The sequence below is a fragment of the Phyllobates terribilis genome, unplaced genomic scaffold (genome assembly GCF_046119375.1).
Source record: "Phyllobates terribilis strain yellow unplaced genomic scaffold, ASM4611937v1 Scaffold_4__5_contigs__length_816908805, whole genome shotgun sequence".
In the NCBI taxonomy this organism is placed as follows: Eukaryota; Metazoa; Chordata; class Amphibia; order Anura; family Dendrobatidae; genus Phyllobates; species Phyllobates terribilis.
The window spans coordinates 684,290,509-684,316,564 of record NW_027362764.1 but is presented as its reverse complement, the minus strand read 5'-3'; the positions used below and the strand labels follow the sequence as shown (position 1 = coordinate 684,316,564).

At 48.7% G+C, this 26,056-nt stretch overlaps 1 non-coding gene and 7 pseudogenes across 1 annotated transcript; all 8 read left to right on the top strand.

Moving 5' to 3' along the window:
- The first annotated feature begins 2,267 nt into the window (after positions 1-2,267).
- On the top strand, positions 2,268-2,387 carry LOC141268113 (5S ribosomal RNA; annotated as a pseudogene).
- Positions 2,388-4,042: 1,655 nt separating this feature from the next.
- On the top strand, positions 4,043-4,162 carry LOC141269598 (5S ribosomal RNA; annotated as a pseudogene).
- A 982-nt stretch (positions 4,163-5,144) lies between these two features.
- Positions 5,145-5,263, top strand: LOC141269107 (5S ribosomal RNA; annotated as a pseudogene).
- A 5,619-nt stretch (positions 5,264-10,882) lies between these two features.
- Positions 10,883-11,002, top strand: LOC141269750 (5S ribosomal RNA; annotated as a pseudogene).
- Positions 11,003-11,939: 937 nt separating this feature from the next.
- LOC141267234 (5S ribosomal RNA) lies at positions 11,940-12,058 on the top strand. Its single transcript, XR_012321244.1, has one exon. It is a non-coding gene; the product is annotated as a 5S ribosomal RNA (ribosomal RNA).
- Positions 12,059-12,679: 621 nt separating this feature from the next.
- Positions 12,680-12,799, top strand: LOC141269014 (5S ribosomal RNA; annotated as a pseudogene).
- A 933-nt stretch (positions 12,800-13,732) lies between these two features.
- LOC141267889 (5S ribosomal RNA) lies at positions 13,733-13,841 on the top strand (annotated as a pseudogene).
- A 606-nt stretch (positions 13,842-14,447) lies between these two features.
- On the top strand, positions 14,448-14,567 carry LOC141268423 (5S ribosomal RNA; annotated as a pseudogene).
- Positions 14,568-26,056: the final 11,489 nt, after the last annotated feature.

Sequence of the window (26,056 nt, the reverse complement as noted above, 5' to 3'; positions counted from 1 at the left end):
GTATATGTACATTCCTTCCTACCAATCCTTAGTTTTTGCAGATCTTCTATGTTGGGAAAATCCTTTGTGACACAATAAATCAAATATCTTAATCTGTCCGAATCATTTTCCCATCCATTAGGAGAGTCATTTTCACAGGGCATTAAATGTAAACGTCTGGACAATGTCACAGGAATCCATATTTTAAATAATTGATTCCTCTCCTCATTGGATAAATCAAACTTATCAGAGAAGCTCTCAAATGTCTCTGAATTTCTACAGGCATGGATTTTGACATCATATTTTGGCATGATTTTGTATAATTTCAGCAAATTTTTCCTCATTTTAATTTGGAGTTGAGCCTGGGTAATTCCAGAATTCTCTGATATTTTTAGTGGCTCTTGTACGTCCGTTCCTCCTACGTCACTCACGTCTCCTCCCACATCACCTAGTATGTCGGTTTCTCGTATGTCAGTCATGACTCCTCCCATGTCAGGTTTCTGTATGTCCGTCTCTTGGTCAGACCCAAGGTCACCTTCAGTTACAGACACGTGTCTTACTTCTTGTTAATTTTCCACATTACAGTCAGAATCAGTATCACCGTCTGACACTTCTACACTATTTTCCTGCTTAGAAATCTCTAACACAAGACTATGAAAAAAATCTACCACATGTAGAATATTTCTCAATTTCTGTTTGTCTCTATTTACCAATTTAGAAGTTAACTGTAAATTCTGCAATTCACATTCTTTGTATAAACTGAGCCACAAAACTTCTATGTCATCTCCTACATTAACTTTGAAATTAATATTACTTTGTTTAGCAAAAGAAGAAATTATATCCATATTTTGCTTACCTTAAGATTCCTTGGCTTCTCTTTATCAGCACGTCCTGTCTTCAGTTCGTCTGATTCTTTTCCTGTGTGATTCTGTTCCTTGTTAGTACCTCTGCTTCCTGTCTTTCCTCAGTCTGTAGGTCCTTTCTGCTTCTCGTGACAAACTAGTGAATTTACTGACACGTGAACAACAGCTGTTCAGCTCGTCAGGACTCCCCCCTTGTTCACGGAAGAAATTCACTTACTTAATTTAAAAAACAAAAAAACAGGACTGGCTGGCTCACCATTGTAAAATAATACTCTTCCTGTATTATTTTTTTCTACTGAGGACTTCTCAAAGTATCAATATCACGATATTCTTATAAAAAAATGTATCTATTTATTCTTGGATTGTCCATTAAAAAGAATCAGATTGCAGCAGGTACATACAATAATTATTTATAAAGTAATTGTCCATTTATCCATTATTAGCTTAATTGTTGAGATTCACCCATCTTTCCTTGGATCCTGGCTGGTAAATCATGTCTTTGTCCAGCATGTGTCCAGGCCTACATGTCATCTGCTTCTCAGCATGAAGATTCTGTGTCTTGTGGGGTGGGCAGAGCAAGAGAGCCCCCCCTTTCTGTACCATGGGCTTTTATAGCCAGTCGTATGGACAACTGTTCTACATATGGTAGTGAACCAAAAATACACACACAAATAGCGCATGTCAACTAGACACGATGGCTGAGGCATAGAACTCAGAAAAATGATTATCGATTAACATTCCAAATGAATTTCCATAATTAACCATTTAACAGAGACCGCCTGGGAATGCCAGGTGCTGTAGGCTTTTGCTTTTTCCTTCCTTCCACCAGCAGGGGGCACTCTCTTTTATGCCTTTTTTCCATTCCCTTTCACAAGTGCACACATTCATTCTCTTTTCTTTTTTTCATTTGCTTTCTCTCTTGCGCTATTTCATCTCTGCAAAATACCAGCATCCTTCTCATCACCGTGGTCCTCCAGCATTGTTGCTTATTTACTTTTAATACTAGGCTCCTTTTCACCAGGACCAGCGTCTCCCGGGTGGCTGGAGGCAACCACCGGTAACCCCAATCAGAAGACCTTTGCAGGCAACATGACCCTCCCCCCTGAAGAGCAGCTCAAAGTCACTGGCAACCATCTCACCCTCTTCCTTCATTCACCCCTGGACGTCTCGCTCCACCCCCAAGTTACGGGTCCAGCTTGCTCTTTCTGTCACATTACCGCGATGAAGGGTTTAGCCTGCAGGAGACCCTGCGCCGAGCCATTTTTGAAGACACCTGATGCGGCAGGTGAATCACTGCTAAACAAACCACACCTGTAGGGACGGCACAGCCTTTGCATGGACCCTTCGGAGCCCGCCCCGTCACGGCCAGATTGCTCGCCATCAAGCGATTCTGAGAAAGGCTGGCCGGGCGATGGATCGAGCAGCGTCTACTGGCCATACCACCTTGGATACGCCCGATCTCGTCTGATCTCGGAAGCAAAGCAGGGCTGGTCTCAGACAGTACTTGAATGGGAGACCACCTGGGAAGACCGGGTGCTGTAGACCATTTTGCCCTACTGCCCAGCTCGGCTAGCATGGAACGGCGCCTTGCCGGACACCGACCTTAAGTAACTTAGATGATGGAAGCCCCAAGGCCTCTGAGCCAGTTGGCAGCTAAGTACGCTAACCCGCCGCCCTTCACGCAGGCCTGACACCGAGCTCCTTACCACGACTAGGAGTGATTATTGACTCCGCAGCTCGCCGTGTGGAAATGATGGTGTTAAAAGCACCCGGGGCCGTGAAGGGGCCAGACTTTCAGCAGGTGCCCAGGGAAGGTTTTGGATGCCGGCCGCCTAGCGAGGGCCAGCAGAAATAACATGTTTCTCTGCAAAGAAGCTTGTGTAACCAAGCCAGACGGCTGCCAAAGAGCTAACCTCAGTGCAAGGAAGGCAAGGAAGGTAAGGAAGGTGCGGAAGGAATTGGGGAGGGGGGGGGTGATTCCTGCTAGGGCCCTGAAATCATAAAACAGGCAGGAGAGTCTGACGCATGGTGATGGAGAGGTTGTAGGGGCAGATAGGGGGTGTTGTCACGTGCGAGCACGTGTGCATGCTGGCTTGTGTGTGAGAGTGCGCATCCTAGGTGTGGCGCGCTGCAGACAGTCAAAGGGATTGTTCCCTTTCATTAAAAGTTAATCCCCGACTGCAGGCTATTAGAAAGCAACTAACCGCGCTCTACTCACCCTACCCGGGTCTACCGGTGAGTCTCGCCTCTGCTCCCGGCCTGTGGCATTGGCCGTGAAGCTGACGTTCCGTCGACAGCGCTGCAGCCGATCAGTGAGCTCAGCGGCTCTGAGTGGGGCGTTGTGTCTACAAGACCTTTTAAGGAAGCCAGCAAAAAAATTGAAGAGAAGGGAAAGCACAAAAGGACCTGGTCTTGCTGAGCACTGGAAAGTGCAGCCGGCAGCCAGACTTCAAAGTAGATAAGCAGCAAGTGAGAGGCTTGTCTCTGCCCAATCTCGTCTGATTTCAGAAGCTAAGCAGGGTCAGGCCTGGTTAGTACTTGGATGGGAGACCACTTGGGAATACCAGGTCCTGTAGGCTTTTGCTTTTTCCTTCCTTCCACCAGCAGGGGGCACTCTCTTCTATGTCTTTTTTCCATTCCCTTTCACAAGTGCACACATTCATTCTCTTTTCTTTTTTTCATTTGCTTTCTCTCTTGCGCTATTTCATCTCTGCAAAATACCAGCATCCTTCTGATCACCGTGGGCCTCCAGCATTGTTGCTTCTTTACTTTTAATACTAGGCTCCTTTTCACCAGGACCAGCGTCTCTCGCGTGGCTGGAGGCAACCACCGGTAACCCCAAGCAGAAGACCTTTGCAGGCAACACGACCCTCCCCCCTGAAGAGCAGCTCAAAGTCATTGGCAACCATCTCACCCTCTTCCTTCATTCACCCCTGGACGACTCGCTCCATCCCCAAGTTACGGGTCCAGCTTGCTCTTTCTGTCACATTACCGCGATGAAGGGTTTAGCCTGCAGGAGACCCTGCGCCGAGCCATTTTTGAAGACACCTGATGCGGCGGGTGATTCACTGCTAAATAAACCACACCTGTAGGGATGGCACAGCCTTTGCATGGACCCTTCGGAGCCCGCCCCATCACGGCCAGATTGCTCGCCACCAAGCGATCCTGAGAAAGGCTGGCCGGGTGATGGATTGAGCAGCGTCTACTGGCCATACCACCTTGGATACGCCTGATCTCGTCTGATCTCGGAAACAAAGCAGGGCTGGGCTCGTACAGTACTTGGATGGGATAACTCCTGGGAACACCGGGTGCTGTAGACCATTTTGATGACGTTTTGCCCTACTGCCCAGCTCGGCTAGCATGGAACGGCGCCTTGCCGGACACCGACCTTAAGTAACTTAGTTGATGGAAGCCCCAAGGCCTCTGAGCCAGTTGGCAGCTAAGTACGCTACCCTGCCGCCTTCACGCAGGCCTGACACCGAGCTCCTTGCCACGGCTAGGAGTGCTTATTGACTCCGCAGCTCGCCGTGTGGAAATGATGGTGTTAAAAGCACCCGGGGGCGTGAAGGGGCCAGGCTTTCAGCAGGTGCCCAGGGAAGGTTTTGGATGCCGGCTGCCTAGCGAGGGCCAGCAGAAGTAACATGATTCTCTGCAAAGAAGCTTGTGTAACCAAGCCAGATGGCTGCCAAAGAGCTAACCTCAGTGCAAGGAAGGCAAGGAAGGTGCGGAAGGAATTGGGGAGGGGGGGGTGATTCCTGCTAGGGCCCTGAAATCATAAAACAGGCAGGAGAGTCTGACGCATGGTGACGGAGAGGTTGTAGAGGCAGATAGGGGGTGTTGTCACGTGCGAGCACGTGTGCATGCTGGCTTGTGTGTGAGAGTGCGCTTCCTAGGTGTGGCGCGCTGCAGACAGTCAAAGGGATTGTTCCCTTTCATTAAAAGTTATTCCCCGGCTGCAGCCTATTAGAAAGCAACTAACCGCGCTCTACTCACCCTGCCCTGGTCTACAGGTGAGTCTCGCCTCTGCTCCCGGCCTGTGGCATTGGCCGTGAAGCTGACGTTCCATCGACAGCGCTGCAGCAGATCAGTGAGCTCAGCAGCTCTGAGTGGGGCGTTGAGTCTACAAGACCTTTTAAGGAAGCCAGCCAAAAAATTGAAGAAAAGGGAAAGCACAAAAGGACCTGTTCTTGCTGAGCACTGGAAAGGGCAGCCAGCAGCCAGACGTCAAAGTAGAAAAGCAGCAAGTGAGAGGCTTGTCTGTGCCTTGAAAGTAGAAAAGCAGCAAGTGAGAGGCTTGCCAGTGCCTACCGCCAAACTACCCTGAACACGCCCAATCTTGTCTGAATTTGGAAGCTAAGCAGGTTTGGGCCTGGTTAGTACTTGGATGGGAGACCACCTGTGAATACAAGGTGCTGTAGGCTTTTGCTTTTTCCTTCCTTCCACCAGCAGGGGGCACTCTCCTCTATGCCTTTTTTCCATTCCCTTTCACAAGTGCACACATTCATTCTCTTTTCTTTTTTTCATTTGCTTTCTCTCTTGCGCTATTTCATCTCTGCAAAATACCAGCATCCTTCTGATCACCGTGGGCCTCCAGCATTGTTGCTTATTTACTTTTAATACTAGGCTCCTTTTCACCAGGACCAGCGTCTCCCGGGTGTCTGGAGGCAACCACCGGTAACCCCAAGCAGAAGACCTTTGCAGGCAACACGACCATCCCCCCTGAAGAGCAGCTCAAAGTCACTGGCAACCATCTCACCCTCTTCCTTCATTCACCCCTGGACATCTCGCTCCGCCCCCAAGTTACGGGTCCAGCTTGCTCTTTCTGTCACATTACCGCGATGAAGGGTTTAGCCTGCAGGAGACCCTGCGCCGAGACATTTTTGAAGACACCTGATGCGGCGGGTGAATCACTGCTAAACAAACCACACCTGTAGGGACGGCACAGCCTTTGCATGGACCCTTCGTAGCCCACCCCGTCACGGCCAGATTGCTCGCCACCAAGCGTGTTACAACTCTCCTGTTAGTTTTTTTTTAGTTTGCTGGTCACATGACCATTTTGCCTATTTAATCCGGCTCCGCCCTCCTGGCTTTGCTGGACTTCATTTGTATTTACTACTGTTGAGCTAGCTTGTTGCTCTGTTGCCGTTCTCTGTTAGTTTTGCTAGGTCTTCTGACCCCTATGCCTTTTTGTTGTGTGTTTGTCTTTGACTGCTACTATTTCTGCTAGGAGGTGTCCAACTTTTCCCAGTCCCTAGATCTTGTAGGGATCCCTCCCTCACATCTATAGGTCTGCGTTCAGACTAGCCGAGGACTTTAGTGGGTCTGATCGCAGGATCAGGTTCCCCGTTACATCGTAGGGATCTAGTTTAGTTCTATTGTAGGTATATATCTCCTTTCTTTCCTTAGTCTCTGTAGCAGATCAGAACAGTAATTCCAGCCATAAAAAAAAAAATAAAAAATTTCTCTAAGGAAAGACCTCCAGTTTTCCATCATGGTCTCGGTGCAAGATTTGGCTCAACGCTTGCAGGGACTCTCTCTGGAGGTGACCAAGCTCCAACAACACGTGAGTAGCTGTTCTGGAGCGCATTTTCTGGAACCTAAGGTACGTCTGCCTGATCTATTTTTTGTTAAACAACAAGATTTTTTTTCTTTTAAAAATGCTCGTCTATTTTATTTTCGTTTGAGACCCGGATCCTCTGGTGATGAATCACAGCGCATAGGGATCATAATGTCACTTTTGCGCAAAGATCCTCAGGGATGGGCCTTCTCTCTCCAACCTAGTGATCCGTGCTTTAGATCAGTGGATAGTTTTTATTCTGCTTTGGGTTTGTTGTACGATGATCCTGATCGTGTCTCATCTGCTGAGTCTGAATTAAGACGTTTGAGGCAGGGATCAGGTAATGTGGAAAAATATTGTTCTCACTTCCGTCGGTGGTCTGCCCAGGTGGGGTGGAACGATTCTGCTTTGAAAAGCTTGTTTCTTGCAGGGCTATGTGAAAGGGAAAAGGATTTACTGATTGCTTATCCCACACCTGGAAACTTGCAGGAGGCAATGCAATTAGCTATACGGGTGGACAGGAGACTGCGTGAAAGGGTTACTGAGAGCAAATCCTCTGCTATGTCAGCTTCGAGTCCTGAGAGGTTCTGTGCTGACAATGGAGAGCCGATGGAAATTGGGGCGATGGCACCCCGCTCTCAGGAAAAAGACCGCCGACTTTCTGAAGGCTTGTGTTTCTATTGCGGAAATTCTGGTCATTTTATTAAGAGCTGTGTGCTTCGTAAGAAGAAAGAAAAAAAAATGGCCAGTCATGCTCGTATTACCTGTTTAAATTCTAAGGGAGTATTCCTATCTGCCACTACTGCTGCTCAGGATGAATTAATTGAATTTCGGGTATTTGTGGATTATGGATCTACTCTGAATGTGATTGATGGGGGATTCTTGGAAAAACTTAGATTAGAACCTAAAACTTTGTCATCCCCTATTGCTGTGGTTTCTGTCAATGGCTCTCCCTTGAAGAGTGTTACTCACAAGGTCTGTGAACTTCCCCTCACTATTAATGGTATTCATCAAGAGAATATGGATTTGGTGGTATTGGATAATTTGCCTTCTCCAGTAATATTGGGGTTACCCTGGTTAAAATTGCACAATCCTGTACTGGATTGGTCTACCAATGAAATTAAGTCCTGGAGCCCTAAGTGTTATGACAAGTGTTGTAACGGGCGCATTGCTGCTGTGGATAGAGGGGAATTGCCTGTACCTATTCAGGATTTTTGGAGAGTTTTTTCTGAGGAGGAGTCGCAGGTTTTGCCTCCCCATAGAGACTATGATTGTACCATTGAATTTGTCCCTGGCGCGACTCTTCCTAAGAGTCGTTTATTTAATCTTACTATTCCTGAAAGAAAGGCTTTGGAAGAATACATACAGACAAGCTTGGCCGCCGGTCACATTAGGCCTTCTAAGTCTCCTGTGGCTGTTGGATTTTTTTTTGTAAAAAAAAAAGATGGCGGTTTACGTCCTTGCCTGGACTTTCGTGAGATTAATAAAATTACTGTACGCAATCCTTACCCACTGCCATTGATTCCTGATTTATTTAACCAGTTTGTGGGGGCTAAGTGGTTCTCTAAAATTGATCTCCGGGGGGCATACAATTTGTTGCGCATGAAGGAGGGTGATGAATGGAAGACTGCTTTTAACACTCCTGTGGGTCATTTTGAGAATCTGGTTATGCCTTTTGGTCTCACCAATGCTCCAGCATTTTTTCAGAATCTTATTAATGATATCCTTAGACCTATAATCGGCAAAAATGTGGTTGTGTAATTGGATGACATTTTGATTTATTCGCCGGATCTGGAGTCTCATTGGCGGAGCGTACGTGAGGTATTACAGTTATTAATGGACAATTCGCTTTTTGCTAAGCTGGAGAAATGTGAGTTCGCTGTACAGAGAATTAGTTTTTTGGGCTACATTATCTCCAGTGAAGGTTTTGAGATGGACCCGGTTAAAGTTCAAGCTGTGCAGGAATGGCCTAGGCCTATTGGTTTGAAATCGATACAGAGGTTTTTGGGTTTCGCAAATTATTACAGAAAATTCATAAAAAAATTTTCTATTATTGTCAAACCGCTGACCGATCTCACCAGGAAAGGTGCTAATGCGGTTCAGTGGACTTCTGAGGCCATTGAAGCTTTTGTGTTTCTAAAGGAGAGGTTCACCTCTGCTCCCATCCTTATGCAGCCTGATGTGACTAAGCCGTTTTTGGTTGAGGTTGATGCTTCTTCGGTGAGGGTTGGTGCGGTGTTGTCTCAGGAAAACAAGGATGGAGTACATCCCTGTGCCTTTTTTTCAAAAAAATTTTCCGAGACTGAACTTAATTACGATATTGGTAATCGGGAATTGCTGGCGATTAAACTCGCATTTGAACACTGGCGTCATCTCTTGGAAGGTGCTGAATTTCCCATTCAGGTTTTCACTGATCATAAAAATCTGATCTATCTTGATGCTGCCAAGCGCTTGAATGCCCGTCAGGCTAGGTGGGCACTTTTTTTCTCGCGGCTTAATTTTTCCGTTACTTACATCCTGGGTACCAAGAATGTTAAAGCGGATGCTTTGTCTCGCAGCTTTTCTCCCATGGTCGGTGTTGAGGAGGAAGAGGAGACCATTTTACAAGAAGGTGTTGTGATTGCTGCTTTGGACTCCGTTTTGGAGGATGAGATTCTTAAAGCACAGGAGAATGCCCCATCTAACACTCCCCATGGGAGGTTGTTTGTGCCTAGGACCTTTAGGAGAGATTTGTTTGTTGAGTGTCATGAGTCTCGGTTGGCAGGTCATCCAGGAATTTCTGAGACCAAGAGACTTGTGGGTCGCAGTTTTTGGTGGCCTGGATGGCAGAAGGAAGTCATTAAGTTGGTGCGCCAATGTACTGTGTGTGCAAGATCCAAGTCTTCGCATGCTCCTGCTGCGGGGTTGCTTTGCCCTCTGGAGGTTCCTAGTGCACCTTGGACACATCTGGCTATGGACTTTATTACTGACCTTCCTCCCTCTGAAGGTTTCACGGTCATCTGGGTGGTCGTGGACCGTTTTAGCAAGATGTGTCACTTGGTTCCCTTCATCAAACTGCCTTGCGCTAAGACATTCGCTAAGGCCTTTGTCAAGGAGATTGTCAGACTACATGGTGTTCCTACTGACATTGTTTCTGATAGGGGACCTCAGTTCGTGGCTCGTTTTTGGCGTGCCTTTTGTGACAGGTTGGGAGTTCATTTGTCGTTTTCATCCGGATATCATCCTGAGTCTAATGGCCAGACAGAAAGGAAGAACCAGGATGTTGAGCAGTTCTTGCGTTGTTTTGTGGCAGACAATCAAGAGGGGTGGTCTGAGTTTCTGCCACTTGCTGAATTTGCTCTTAACAACCATACATCCTCTTCTGCTGGGTGTTCGCCTTTTTTTTGTTGTTCTGGGAGACATCCGTCTTTTGGGTCATTTTCCAAATTGGTTTCGGCTGTGCCTGAGGAGGAGAGTTTTTCCGGTGATTTGGAGAGAGTTTGGACGGATGTGCGTGGTAATCTTCAGGAGGCTAACAAAAAATCTAAGAGGTACTTTGATAGGAAACGGCAAGAGGTTTTGTTTGCGGTTGGTGACATGGTTTGGTTGTCCTCTAAGAATCTGCGATTGAGGATTCCTTCTAAAAAATTGGGTCCCAAGTTCGTAGGGCCCTTTAAGGTACTTCAGATAGTTAACCAATCTGCTGTTAGGCTGGAGGTTCCTACGTCCTGGAGGATTAATCCGGTGTTTCATGTTTCTCTGTTGAAAAAAGCTGATGTGTCGGATGGTGATGCCTCTGCCACTGTTCCTCCGGTGGTGGAGGACGGGGAATATGAAATTTCCCGCATCCTAAATTCTAGACGGTATAGAGGGAGTTTGCAGTATCTCGTCGCTTGGAAGGGTTTCGGACCTGAGGATAACTCATGGGTGAGAGCGGATTATGTTTCTGCCCCCAGACTTGTCCAAGCGTTTCACAGGAGGTTTCCTGGTAAGCCTGGGCCTAGGGGATCCGGAGGATTCTCTTAGAAGAGGGGGTACTGTTACAACTCTCCTGTTAGGTTTTTTTTAGTTTGCTGGTCACATGACCATTTTGCCTATTTAATCCGGCTCCGCCCTCCTGGCTTTGCTGGACTTCATTTGTATTTACTACTGTTGAGCTAGCTTGTTGCTCTGTTGCCGTTCTCTGTTAGTTTTGCTAGGTCTTCTGACCCCTATGCCTTTTTGTTGTGTGTTTGTCTTTGACTGCTACTATTTCTGCTAGGAGGTGTCCAACTTTTCCCAGTCCCTAGATCTTGTAGGGATCCCTCCCTCACATCTATAGGTCTGCGTTCAGACTAGCCGAGGACTTTAGCGGGTCTGATCGCAGGATCAGGTTCCCCGTTACATCGTAGGGATCTAGTTTAGTTCTATTGTAGGGATAGATCTCCTTTCTTTCCATACTCTCTGTAGCAGATCATAACAAAGCGATCCTGAGAAAGGCTGGCCGGGCGATGGATCAAGCAGCGTCTACTGGCCATACCACCTTGGATACGCCCGATCTCGTCTGATCTCAAAAGCAACGCAGGGCTAGGCTTGGACAGTACTTGGATGGGATACCTCCTGGGAACACCGGGTGCTGTAGACCATTTTGATGACGTTTTGCCCTACTGCCCAGCTCGGCTAGCATGGAACGGCGCCTTGCCGGACACCGACCTTAAGTAACTTAGATGATGGAAGCCCCAAGGCCTCTGAGCCAGTTGGCAGCTAAGTACGCTACCCCACCGCCTTCACGCAGGCCTGACACCGAGCTCCTTGCCACGGCCAGGAGTGCATATTGACTCCACAGTTCGCCGTGTGGAAATGATGGCGTTAAAAGCACCCGGGACCGTGAAGGGGCCAGGCTTTCAGCAGGTGCCCAGGGAAGGCTTTGGATGCCGGCCGCCTAGCGAGGGCCAGCAGAAGTAACATGTTTCTCTGCAAAGAAGCTTGTGTAACCAAGCCAGACGGCTGACAAAGAGCTAACCTCAGTGCAAGGAAGGCAAGGAAGGAATTGGGGAGGGGGGGGGGTGATTCCTGTTAGGGCCCTGAAATCATAAAACAGGCAGGAGAGTCTGACGCATGGTGACAGAGAGGTTGTAGGGGCAGATAGGGGGTGTTGTCATCACGTGTGAGCACGTGTGCATGCTGGCTTGTGTGTGAGAGTGCGCTTCCTAGGTGTGGCGCGCTGCAGACAGTCAAAGGGATTGTTCCCTTTGATTAAAAGTTAATCCCCGGCTGCAGGCTATTAGAAAGCAACTAACCGCGCTCTGCTCAACCTACCCGGGTCTACCGGTGAGTCTCGCCTCTGCTCCCGGCCTGTGGTATTGGCCGTGAAGCTGACGTTCCGTCGACAGCGCTGCAGCCGATCAGTGAGCTCAGCGGCTCTGAGTGGGACGTTGTGTCTACAAGACCTTTTTAGGAAGCCAGCAAAAAAATTGAAGAGAAGGGAAAGCACAAAAGGACCTGGTCTTGCTGAGCACTGGAAAGGGCAGCCGGCAGCCAGATGTCACAGTAGAAAAGCAGCAAGTGAGAGGCTTGTCTCTGCTTACGGCCAAACCACCCTGAACACGCCTGATCTCCTCTGATCTAGGAAGATAAGCAGGGTTGGGCCTGGTTAGTACTTGGATGGGAGACCACCTGGGAATACAAGGTGCTGTAAGCTTTTGCTTTTTCTTTCCTTCCACCAGCAGGGGGTACTCTCTTCTATGCCTTTTTTCCATTCCCTTTCACAAGTGCACACATTCATTCTCTTTTCTTTTTTTCATTTGCTTTCTCTCTTGCGCTATTTCATCTCTGCAAAATACCAGCATCCTTCTGATCACCGTGGGCCTCCAGCATTGTTGCTTCTTTACTTTTAATACTAGGCTCCTTTTCACCAGGACCAGCATCTCCCGCTTGGCTGGAGGCAACCACCGGTAACCCCAAGCAGAAGACCTTTGCAGGCTACACGACCCTCCCCCCTGAAGAGCAGCTCAAAGTCACTGGCAACCATCTCACCCTCTTCCTTCATTCACCCCTGGACGTCTCGCTCCGCCCCCAAGTTACGGGTCCAGCTTGCTCTTTCAGTCACATTACCGTGATGAAGGGTTTAGCCTGCAGGAGACCCTGCGCCGAGACATTTTTGAAGACACGTGATGCGGCGGGTGAATCATTGCTAAACAAACCACATCTGTAGGGACGGCACAGCCTTTGCATGGACCCTTCGGAGCCCGCCCCGTCACGGCCAGATTGCTCGCCACCAAGCGATCCTGAGAAAGGCTGGCCGGGCGATAGATCAAGCAGCGTCTACTGGTCATACCACCCTGGATACGCCCGATCTCGTCTGATCTCGGAAGCAAAGCAGGGCTGGGCTCCGACAGTACTTGGATGGGAGACATCGTGGGAACACCGGGTGCTGTAGACTATTTTGATGACATTTTGCCCTACTGCCCAGCTCGGCTAGCATGGAACGGCGCCTTGCCGGACACCGACATTAAGTAACTTAGATGATGGAAGCCCCAAGGCCTCTGAGCCAGTTGGCAGCTAAGTACGCTACCCCGCCGCCTTCACGCAGGCCTGACACCGAGCTCCTTGCCACGGCTAGGAGTGCTTATTGACTACGCAGCTCGCCGTGTGGAAATGATGGCGTTAAAAGCACCCGGGGCCGTGAAGGGGCCAGGCTTTCAGCAGGTGCCCAGGGAAGGTTTTGGATGCCGGCCGCCTAGCGAGGGCCAGCAGAAGTAACATGTTTCTCTGCAAAGAAGCTTGTGTAACCAAGCCAGACGGCTGACAAAGAGCTAACCTCAGTGCAAGGAAGGCAAGGAAGGAATTGGGGAGGGGGGGCGTGATTCCTGCTAGGGCCCTGAAATCATAAAACAGGCAGGAGAGTCTGACGCATGGTGACGGAGAGGTTGTAGGGGCAGATAGGGGGTGTTGTCACGTGCGAGCACGTGTGTATGTTGGCTTGTGTGTGAGAGTGCGCTTCCTAGGTGTGGCGCGCTGCAGACAGTCAAAGGGATTGTTCCCTTTCATTAAAAGTTAATCCCCGGCTGCAGGCTATTAGAAAGCAACTAACCGCGCTCTACTCACCCTACCCGGGTCTACCGGTGAGTCTCGCCTCTGCTCCCGGCCTGTGGCATTGGCCGTGAAGCTGACGTTCCGTCGACAGCGCTGCAGCCGATCAGTGAGCTCAGCGGCACTGAGTGGGGCGTTGTGTCTACAAGTCCTTTTAAGGAAGCCAGCAAAAAAATTGAAGAGAAGGGAAAGCACAAAAGGACCTGGTCTTGCTGAGCACTGGAAAGGGCAGCCGGCAGCCAGACGTCAAAGTAGAAAAGCAGCAAGTGAGAGGCTTGTCTCTGCCTATGGCCACACCACACTGAACACACCTGATCTCAGAAGCTAAGCAGAGTTGGGCCTGGTTAGTACTTGGATAGGAGACTGCCTGGGAATACCAGGTGCTGTAGGCTTTTGCTTTTTCCTTCCTTCCACCAGCAGGGGGCACTCTCTTCTATGCCTTTTTTCCATTCCGTTTCACAAGTGCACACATTCATTCTCTTTTCTTTTTTTCATTTGCTTTCGCTCTTGCGCTATTTCATCTCTGCAATATACCAGCATCCTTCTGATCACCGTGGGCCTCCAGCATTGTTGCTTCTTTACTTTTAATACTAGGACCAGCGTCTACCGAGGGGCTGGAGGCAACCACCGGTAACCCCAAGCAGAAGACCTTTGCAGGCAACACGACCCTCCCCCCTGAAGAGCAGCTCAAAGTCACTGGCAACCATCTCACCCTCTTCCTTCATTCACCACTGGACGTCTCGCTCCGCCCCCAAGTTACGGGTCCAGCTTGCTCTTTCTGTCACATTACCGCAATGAAGGGTTTAGCCTGCAGGAGACCCTGCGCCGAGACATTTTTGAAGACACCTGATGCGGCCGGTGAATCACTGCTAAACAAACCACACCTGTAGGGACGGCACAGCCTTTGCATGGACCCTTCGGAGCCCGCCCCGTCACGGCCAGATTGCTCGCCACCAAGCGATCCTGAGAAAGGCTTGCCGGGCGATGGATTGAGCAGCGTCTACTGGCCATACCACCTTGGATACACCTGATCTTGTCTGATTTTGGAAGCAAAGCAGGGCTGGGCTCGGACAGTACTTGGATGGGAGACCTCCTGGGAACACCAGGTGCTGTAGACCATTTTGATGACGTTTTGCCCTACTGCCCAGCTCGGCTAGCATGGAACGGCGCCTTGCCGGACACCGACCTTAAGTAACTTAGATGATGGAAGCCCCAAGGTCTCTGAGCCAGTTAGCATCTAAGTACGCAACCCCGCCGCCTTCACGCAGGCCTGACACCGAGCTCCTTGCCACGGCTAGGAGTGCTTATTGACTCCGCAGCTTGCCGTGTGGAAATGATGGCGTTAAAAGCACCCGGGACCGTGAAGGGGCTAGGCTTTCAGCAGGTGCCCAGGGAAGGTTTTGGATGCCGGCCGCCTAGCGAGGGCCAGCAGAAGTAACATGTTTCTCTGCAAAGAAGCTTGTGTAACCAAGCCAGACGGCTGGCAAAGAGCTAACCTCAGTGCAAGCAAGGTGCGGAAGGAATTGGGGAGGGGGGGGGTGATTCCTGCTAGGGCCCTGAAATCATAAAACAGGCAGGAGAGTCTGACGCTTGGTGACGGAGAGGTTGTAGAGGCAGATAGGGGGTGTTGTCAGGTGCGAGCACGTGTGCATGCTGGCTTGTGTGTGAGAGTGCGTTTCCTAGGTGTGGCGCGCTGCAGACAGTCAAAGGGATTGTTCCCTTTCATTAAAAGTTAATCCCCGGCTGCAGGCTATTAGAAAGCAACTAACCGCGCTCTACTCACCCTACCCGGGTCTACCGGTGAGTCTCGCCTCTGCTCCCGGCCTGTGGCATTGGCCGTGAAGCTGACGTTCCGTCGACAGCGCTGCAGCCGATCACTGAGCTCAGCGGCTCTGAGTGGGGCGTTGTGTCTACAAGACCTTTTAAGGAAGCCAGCAAAAAAATTGAAGAGAAGGGAAAGCACAAAAGGACCTGGTCTTGCTGAACACTGGAAAGGGCATCCGGCAGCCAGACTTCAAAGTAGAAAAGCAGCAAGTGAGAGGCTTGTGCATGCCTACGGCTACACCACCCTGAACACATGTGATCTCAGAAGCAAAGCAGGGTCAAGCCTGGTTAATACTTGGATGGGAGACCACCTGGGAATACCAGGCACTGTAGGCTTTTGATTTTTCCTTCCTTCCACCAGCAGGGGGCACTCTCTTCTATGCCTTTTTTCTATTCCCTTTCACAAGTGCACACTAGTGTTGAGCCACCCCCGTGGTGTTCGAGTTCGGTTCGGTTCGTCGAACACCCGTGTGTTCGTCGAACACCTTCGAACACCGTTAAAACCAATGGCAGGCAAACAAAAACACATAGAAACACATAGAAAACACCTTCAAAGGTGTCCAAAAGCTGACAAACTGCTCAGAAGACATAACTAACACATGGAAAAGTGACAAGTACATATAGTCATGCGAAAAGAAAAGAGGTGGAGGAGTAAAAGGAGGGGGAGACACAGATATAGGCATGTCATGCCCTTCTAAAATCCAAAAAGTGAGAAGCCGACACGGCCAGTCCGCTCCTGCCTGTGCCACCTCCGTGTCGCCGGGTTTGTGCCAGAGCCGCGGTGAACCCTGACGGCCAGCCCCCCTCTCCCAATACTGGTGCCTGTCCGCTGGTGGGTCGAGCGAGCCCCCCTGTGGTGGAGGCAGCTCTAAGCTTTTTAATTTAAATTGTCTCTCTAATTTGAATGAATACACTTTAAATCCATTTACAAGGATCTATTGGAGGGCAAGTCTCATGCCAGCAGCCGCGTAATTCCAGCTCCAGTAGCGTCCACTAAAGCTGCTGCAGTTAAAAAGCTTTTATAAGGATCGAGCTCGGCTGTCCACCGCAAGGCATCCTACTGCCAGTCCCAGCCCCTATGCCTTGGGGTGCCTCCTGATGCTCTTCACTAAGTATCCCATGGTCCCGAAGCATTTCCTTTGAAAAAATTAAGTGTCTAAACTACAGGTGGTGTAGCTTGCTTAACAGCCGGGATAATCCGCTGACTAGCAGACACTGCTACTAGGCACAAAGTATTTCCTGGGCTAGATGCAGTTAAAAATTTGTAATTAGATACTCTCATTGGATGCTGAGAAAGCATTCCATAGAGTCTCCTGGCACGTCATATATGATTCTCTTAAAAAGCTTGGGGTAGGGGTCTAGGGGACCCTTTTATAGCCAAAATCACGGCCCTGTATCGCAATACGTCACCGAGGCTGAAGATAAATGGAACTGTAGCACCCTGAGGGCTCGGTTGCTACAGACGTATTGCACCTCACCCAGAGGTGTGATATCTCACTCTCAGGTAAGGATGGAGTGTGGATCAGGACCCGACACCTGCATGCATTACACCACATTGCCGTGGGGCAGGGCGACCAATATGCCCCTGAGATGGGCACGACAGTCCCTGTCCCTGGCTGGAGTGGGGGGAGGGAACACTGAGGAAGGGGAACCCTGTAGTGCAGGAGCAGGGAGGAAGCAGTTCCTGGGTGCATTGAGAAGGGAGTATAACAGGTGGGCACCATCTTAGTTCAGTGCAGAGAAGTCTGAGCAGAAGTGGCAGGGAGCAGGGGCTCTGCATGAGCTCTGCTCCGGAGGCGGGCCTAGTAACAGAGGCCCAGGCCTGGAAGAGGGAGAAGGAAGGAAGAGGAGCAGAGAAGGCTCCAGGAACGAGGAATGAAGGGATCCCAGGGGTGCGGACGGGCGAGTCGCCACCGCACGCCCGAATCCACCTGCGTGGAGGGGTCAGGCCAAAGGGGGAGACCGGTCCCCGAACTAGTGGAGGCAGGAAACGACCCTCAGCTAGAAACCGGAGGCTCTGACATTTTATGTGGCGCAGCCCCTCGCTACACCCGCTAGGAAGGCACCACATAGGGTCAGGGAAACTGGCGCCAAGTTTACCAAGAGGAGGCCCGAGGCAGCCGGACAGAAGTGTTGGTAAGAAAGGCCAGACAAAGGACACACAAAGGGGGTCCTGTGATGTGCTCCAAAGTTATCTGGGAGTTGTCTGAGCCCCTCACCTGGTGAGCACAGTACGACGTGGGCAGCCGTTACCTGCAGACGTGGTCTGGATAATAAGAACTGTGAGTAAAGGCCCTGTACTGCATCACTGACTCCGTGTCGTTACTGCTGCTGCCCTGCACCATCACCCCCATCCTCCGCATACACTGCCCTGAGGCTATACTCCTCCCGTGGGGAGTTATGCTACGCTCTGCTGCACCCACAACACCAGCCTCAGCGGTCTGCCCTGTAGCGGCGGTTCACTCTGACCGCAATCCACGGGTGGCGTAGTCGGACATTTAAACATCAAAACCACATAAATAGTTCCGCCACTGGTTTGACCGCCCTGAGCCACGGAACCGGGTCGCCGCCACGAAGACTACAACCACCAGCATCCACCAAAAAGGGTCCGGCTCCGGGTGTCCCAAGGCCCAGGGGGTGCATCAGAACATTTTCATCACCTTTCACAATCACCAATGGGACAAGGCAGGGATGTCCTCTGTCCCCTCTCTTATACATCCTAGTGACGGAGCACCTGCTCTCTTCAATTCGCCATAACCCCAATATTAGGTGGATTGAGGTGGGAGGCACCGAGTACAAGTGCTCTCTATTTGCTGATGATGTCCTAGTATATATCACTCAATCACATATATCCATCCCTGCTGTTATGGCTGAAATAGATCACTTTGTTACATGGTAAAATTTTAAAATCAATGCAGCGAAGTCTGAGGCCCTCGATGTCTCCCTCCCCAAATCCATATAGGATTCCATCCAGTCCAACTTTCCCTTTGCCTGGCCCTCACAGGGTATCAAATACTTAGGAATTCCTATTCATAGAGACCTCTCCCATCTATGTTATCTTAATTTTGGGCCCTTTATTGAACAATTCCATACAGACCACGGTTGGCAAGTTAGAACTGTAAGATTCACTACGTGAACCACTGGTGTTTTGTGAAAAAGCACATGTACACTGCATTCCAAATAATTATGCAAAAAGTGTTTAGGAGTGATAAGGGAAGAATTTGTTTGTCAGTTAAACTCATTGATGGTGATGTGTGTCAGGGTTCTTTATATCACTGTAAGCAATTGCAGACACCTGTGCTAATTAGTTTGGCAGGTGTGTCCAATGAAAGGCAAGACTACTTAAGAAGGCTCTCTCACATTATTAAGCAGCCTACATTTTCTGCCAAAATGGGAAAGAAAAAGGATGTGTCGGCTGCTGAGAAGCAACAAATTGTGGAGTGTTTAGGTCAAGGCATGACTACAATCAACATTGTGCGATGATCAGGATGAAGTGTCGTGGCAATCAAGAAGTATGTAGCTGATTCACAGTACACACGTGTGCGTGCTGATAAGGGCAAATTGAGGACTCTTTCCTACAGGCAATTACGTCAGGTTGAAAGAGCAGCGGCAAAAAAGCCTTGTCATAGCAGCAGACAAGTTTTTGAAGCTGCTTGTGCCTCCTACGTCCCCCGAACAACAAGATGCAGGGTCCTTCAGAGGTTTGCAGCTGTGCATACGCCATCCTGTCGACCTCCTCTATCCACTTCACACAAGCAGAAACGGCTCCAGTGGGCCAAACATTACATGAAGACTGATTTCAAAACTGTTTTGTTCACGGATGAGTGCCGTGCAGCGCTCGATGGTCCAGATGGATGGAGTGAAGGATGGCTGGTTGATGGACACCCCACGCAAACACGGCTACAGCGCCAACAAGGAGGAGGTGGAGTAATGTTTTGGGCTGGAATCATGGGGAGAGAGATTGTCGGCCCCTTTAGGATCCCTGAAGGCGCTAAAGATGAACTCCATAATGTATGTGGATTTTCTCAAACAGCACTTCCTGCCATGGTTCAAGAAGAAGAACCGTGTATTTCACAGCAAGATCATTTTTCTGCATGATAATGCACCATCTCATGCTGCACATAAAACATCTGCATCTCTGGCTGATATGGGCATAAAAGGGGACAAACTTATGGTGTGACCCCCATGCTCCCCTGACCTCTACCCCATTCAGAACCTTTGGAGCATCATTAAAAGGAGTGTCTATGATGGCGGGAGGCAGTTCACATCTAAGCAACAGCTCTGGGAGGGTATTCTGTCCTCATGCAAAACAATTGAAGCAGAAACCATCCAAAACCTGACAAATTCAATGGACGAGAGAGTTCAGAAGCTCCTTTCGAACAAGGGGTCCTATGTGAAAATGTAACATCACCTAGAATAAAGTTTTGAGTTGAAAACTGTTTGATTTCAGTTTCTAACAACCTGCTAATGCTTATAATTTCAAAAATGACCATTTTTTTGGTCTTTATTAAAATGAAAAGGTTGATCGAAAAGTTTGGGGGATCTAAGAGTGTGGCAACCCAGTAGTCATGATTACTTCGAATTCTGACAATATGAGGGTCATGCTGCAGGTAGTGCAGCAAGAAGGCACTTATGTGTCTTGCGCATCTCGGAGCCCCAAAATTATTTTCCGGGCTAGATGCAGCTAAAAATTATTTTTAATTTTAAATCTGGTGGAGCTTATTATAGATGGCCTATTAGGATCAGTGCTGCACACTGCTACAAAGCCCAAATTATTTTCCAGTCAAGATACAGATAAACATGATTAGTAATTTGAAAGCTTAAAACGGTTGGCAGGGTGATTTTAACCAATCATCAAGCTTTTACTCTCCCCAGGATGACACAGGGGTAGAAAAGTCGTTTCGGATCCATGATTTGTTCATCTTTATGAACGTGAGTCTGTCTACATTATCAGTGGAGAGCCGCGTGCGCTTATCTGTCAGCACACCACCAGCAGCGCTGAACACAAGTTCAGACAGAACGCTGGCTGCGGGGCATGACAAGATCTCCAAGGCGTAAGTGGCTAGCTCCGGCCATTTATCCAGATTGGAAGCCCAAAAAGAGCAAGGGTCCAGTGACACAGTCGTGGCTTCAATGTTTACTTGGAGATACTCCTGTACCATCGTCTCTAGGCGTTGACTATGTGTCAGACTTCTTGTCTCCTGTGGCCTTGCAAAGGATGGGCTAAAAAAGTGGTGAAATGATTCCGCAAAATAGATGTTACCAGCAGATACTGTGGTTCTGTTACGGTTTGAGTGCTGAACACTTGACGGTCCCACGGTTGGCAAGTTGGAACTGTGATATTCACTACGTGCACCACTGGTGTTTTGTGGAAAAGCACATGTAAGATTCTGCAACAGTCTCTGCTGATACTCCTGCATGCGTGCATCCCTTTCTATGGCAGGAATAATTTCGGCAAATTTACTCTTGTACCGGGGATCTATCAGTGTGGCAACCCAGTAGTCAGGATTATTTCTAATTCTCACAATTCGAGGGTCATGTTGCAGGTAGTGCAGCAAGAAGGCACTCATGTGTGTTGCGCATCCAGGAGCACCAAGTCCCTGTTGTGTTGGTGGCGAGGTAACAATCATGCTTCCTTCCTCTGTCCTCTCCCCCCAACCTCGCACAACAGAAATGTGATCAAGGTCTCCCTCATCTGATGAGTCTTCCATCAGTTCGTCCTCCACTTCTTCCTGGGCTCCTGCACCTTCCTCACTAGTTTGGCTGCTACCATGCGCCCTGGTAAAACCATCTCCCCCACCCTCACATCCCTGCCGCCTTGGTGCTGCCGACCGTCTGGACCTTGCAGATGTTAGCCCTTCCGCATACAACTCCTCCTCCTCTACTTCCTCCACCTCCTTTTGTGCCACCACCTGACTCCGAATTCTGTTTAACATGTGCTCCAGCATGTAAATCACCGGAATAGTCATGCTGATAATGGCATCATCAGCACTAAACATCTTCGTCGCCATTTCAAAACTGTGCAGAAGGGTGCATAGGTCCCTGATCTGAGACCACTCCTCCAGCGTGATTTGCCCCACCTCTGGATCTCGTTGGCCCAGGCTATACGTCAGAACGTATTGCACCAGGGCTTGTCGGTGCTGCCACAGTCGCTGCAACATGTGCAGAGTTGAATTCCACCGGGTAGGCACATCGCATTTTAGCCGGTGAAGTGGCAGGCCCAACGACTTCTATAGAGATGTAAGTCGCTGAGCTGCGGGATGCGAACGGCGGAAGTGAGCACACAGCGACCGTGCCCTCTGCAGAAGGCCATCTAGTCTGGGATAGTGGGCTAAAAATTGCTGGACAACCAGGTTCAACACGTGAGCCATACAAAGCACGTGTGTGACATTGCCCCGGCGAAGGGCCGCACCCAGGTTTGCAGCATTGTCGCCCACGGCCTTCCCTGGTTTCAGGTCCAGTGGAGACAGCCATTCATGAAATTGGTTCTCCAGAGCTGACCACAACTCCTCAGCTGTGTGACTCACATTTCCCAGACATTTCAAAGTAAAAACCGCCTGATGACGTTGAGCCCTACTGCCAGCATAGTAAGGAGGTGTGCAGGATCCCTTCTGCGCAGTTAGAAAGCTTGCGGCATGACCAGACAGGCTTTGGGTGCAGGTGGAAGACCGAGAGGAGGTTGAGGAGGCAGAAGCAGTGGAGGAACTTTGACATAAAGAGGATTGACGCACAACTCGTGGGGACGGCAAGACTTGGACAGCAGCCCCTTGTCCTGCTGTCACCATAGTTACCCAGTGCCCAGTCAGCGACATGTAACGCCCCTGTCCATGCCTACTCGTCCAAGTGTCTGTGGTGAAATGCACCCTGTCACACACAGAGTTTCTCAAAGAAGCGGTGATGTTGTGTGCGACATGCTGGTGGAGCGCAGGCACACCTTTCTTTGAGAAGTAGTGCCGACTGGGCATCTGGTACTGGGGCACTGCGACGGACATAAGGTCTCGAAAATCCTCTGTGTCCACCAGGCGGAAAGGCAGCATTTCTGTAGCCAAGAGCTTGCAGATGGTGAAATTCAACCTCTTAGCTTTCTCATGGCTAGGAGGAAATGGTCTTTTACTTGTCCACATCTGAGGGACCGAGGGCTGGCTATTGTGCTTAGACGGGGTTGATAAGGGTGTCCCCGGCAAACTGCCGGTCTGTGAGGAAGATGCAGGCGGACATGTTAGGTTGCCTTGATCCAAAGGTGGTGCTATCGATGTCGGACAGCGCTCAACACCAGCTGGTGTTACCACCTCCAAAGAAAATGATGACCTGCCAATCACGCTGGCTGTTGCGGGTAAAGAGGTGGCAGGTCTGCGCCCCAAAACAGGTGTGACTGCTGTCCCCCCAGTCACAGAGGATGAAGAGGCCGTGGATGCACAAGATATGGCAGACGGTGGTTGGCCCGGCCGGCTAGGCCGCATTGTAGCACACTGAGCTTCCCACTGCAACTTATGCTTCATGTCCATGTGCCGGTTCATGCATGAAGTACTCAAACTATGTATTTTTTGGCCTCTACTTAGCTTTTGCTGACAAATGTTACAGATAACACGAGTTGGGTCATCTTTATCGATCTGAAAAAATGCCCAGACTATGCAAGGCTTAGCACCCATGCGACCTGAAGAGCCACCACGACTTGTGGTGAGAGGCAGAGTTGTGTTTGAGGATGCAGTTGTTGACGTGCTTCCAGTACTACGTCTCTGTCCAGGAAGGCGCAACCTGACCTCGTCGTCACTAGCATCTTCCTCCACCTCCTCTGCTGACCTCATCACTTGGCTGACTGTGGGTTGACAGTAAGTGGGATCTCCAACCTCATCATCATCACCCTGTGTGTTATCACACCCGTCGTCCTCAGAGCCAACCTGTTCCTGCCCTGACAAAAAACTAAAGTTGTCGCTCCAATCAGGTATTTGAGTCTCATCATCGTCTTCCTCATTGTCTCCACCAACAGGAGTTACAGTTTGGGAATGAGGGTCTACATTATGGTCAGAACCTTCTGCGTCTGGTCCTGGATCCGACTCATAAAGATTCTGGGCATCAGTGCAGATCATTTCCTCGTCTGGATTCACAGAAGCGCTGGAGTCGACCTCTGATTCCCAGGCTATAGTATGAGTAAACAGCTCTGCAGACTCAACCATCTGTTTTACCTCATACTCAGACGGGCAGCTGGAGATTTGGGAGCTGTGAGGAAGCAAGTGCGATTTGGGTGACACCTTTGAGGACTGGAGTATTTGTGATGTTGAAGTTGATGTGGAGGAGAGCCCACTTAAAGGAGCACTTGATATCCGTTGAAGCACCTGCTGTTTTTGTGCCTCATCTGGAATTTGTAGCGATTGGCGTGGCCGTAAGAAAGGGATCTTATCACATTGTCCGCTAAAAGAAGTAGACATTTTAGTTTGGCTGGAAGATGGTCTTTCTTCTGCAGATGTTACTGTTACTTTAACACCTACCCCACGGACACAACCTTTTTTCCCCTTCCCAACACGCCTATTCCCCTTTCCACCAGCAGCAGGCCTTTTTCCACTCATTTTGGTGGTTAACTAATTCACAACTCTGGAGTTGTTTGCACAAAAAAACAATGGATGGTAACCGAGCAGAGCTGAGTGGCCAAACTGTGGTATTAGGCCAAAACTATTGGCTGGGTTAGATGCAGAAAAAAATTATATTAAATTTGCAACCTGATGGAGGTCAGTATAGATGGACTAATACAACAAGTCCCACACACAGCTAGAAGCCCAATATTTTTTCAGAGGTAGATGCAGAAAAAAATATATTCAGTTTGCAACCTGATGGAGGTCAGTATAGATGGACTAATACAACAAGTCCCACACACAGCTAGAAGCCCAATATTTTTTCAGAGGTACTGTAGATGCAGAAAAAAATATATTCAGTTTGCAACCTGATGGAGGTCAGTATAGATGGACTAATACAACAAGTCCCACACACAGCTAGAAGCCCAAATATTTTTTCAGAGGTACTGTAGATGCAGATAAAAATTATTTTTAATTTGCAACCTGATGGAGGTCAGTATAGATGGACTAATAGAGAAAGTCCGACACACTACTAGAAGGCCAAATATTTTTTCAGAGCTAGATGCAGAAAAAAATTATATTCAGTTTGCAACCTGATGGAGGTCAGTATAGATGGATTAATAGAACAAGACCCACACACAGATAGAAGCCCAATGTTTTTTCAGAGGTAGATGCAGAAAAAAATATATTCAGTTTGCAACCTGATGGAGGTCAGTATAGATGGACTAACAGAGAAAGTCCCACACACTACTAGAAGGCCAAATATTTTTTCAGAGCTAGATGCAGAAAAAAATTATATTTAGTTTGTAACCTGATGGAGGTCAGTATAGATGGACTAATACAACAAGTCCCACACACAGCTAGAAGCCCAAATATTTTTTCAGAGGTACTGTAGATGCAGATAAAAATTATTTTTAATTTGCAACCTGATGGAGGTCAGTATAGATGGACTAATAGAGAAAGTCCGACACACTACTAGAAGGCCAAATATTTTTTCAGAGCTAGATGCAGAAAAAAATTATATTCAGTTTGCAACCTGATGGAGGTCAGTATAGATGGATTAATAGAACAAGACCCACACACAGCTAGAAGCCCAATATTTTTTCAGAGGTAGATGCAGAAAAAAATATATTCAGTTTGCAACCTGATGGAGGTCAGTATAGATGGACTAATACAACAAGTTCCACACACAGCTAGAAGCCCAATATTTTTTCAGAGGTAGATGCAGAAAAAAATATATTCAGTTTGCAACCTGATGGAGGTCAGTATAGGTGGACTAATAGAGCAAGTCCCACACACTGCTAGAAGGCCAAATATTTTTTCAGAGCTAGATGCAGAAAAAAATTAGATTCAGTTTGCAACCTCATGGAGGTCAGTATAGATGGACTAATAGAATGATGCTATGCCCAAAAGATTTTACTTCACTAGGTGCAGTAAAAAATTGGTATTCTATACACAGGTGATATATCTTGCAACACAGATAGGCTACTCCACTGACTAACACACTCTGCAATAGGCCAAAAAGGATTAGCTTTGCTAGATTCAGCCAAATGCTGTGAAAAAAACTTGCACAGCACTGGCACAGACCTGCCTGGCAAAAACTGATAGGAACTGATGTAACCTAGTCCTGAAAAGGACTCCAATTACAATTAGTCTTTACTCCCACAACCTATCTATTTAAGAGCACAGACCTGCCTGATAAAAGTCGTAGGAAATGCTGTAACCTAGTCCTTAAAAGGACTGCAATCACAACTATTCCCTACTCCCAAGCTATCTGTATATTTGTGCGAAAATTGGCTTGAAATTAACAAGGTATAGCGCACACAGCAACAGCGGTGCCGTCTAACACGCAGCTGCAGCAGTGAGAAAATGGTGGCGACGGGGAAAATGGCTTGGTCTTATAGGGCAAGGACATGTGACATACACTGCCAATGACACATGCCCTTGCTTGTGTGAAAAAAAGCACTTCGCTCCGTGTGTGCGCTGCTGATAGGCTGACAGATTGCACCTCCCCACTGTAAATGAGGGAAAGAGAAAAAAAAATGGAGATCTTCATTGTTCCTGCAGAGATCCATCCCCTGCCCCTCCCCCCACCCCGCTGTACACTCAAACTGCGTATTAACATTAATTTTCATCATTACTGAGAAAAAATTCAGTTATGATTTTGGTGCACGAACAGTTATCGAACATAACCTCGAACAGCCGAATTTTTCTCA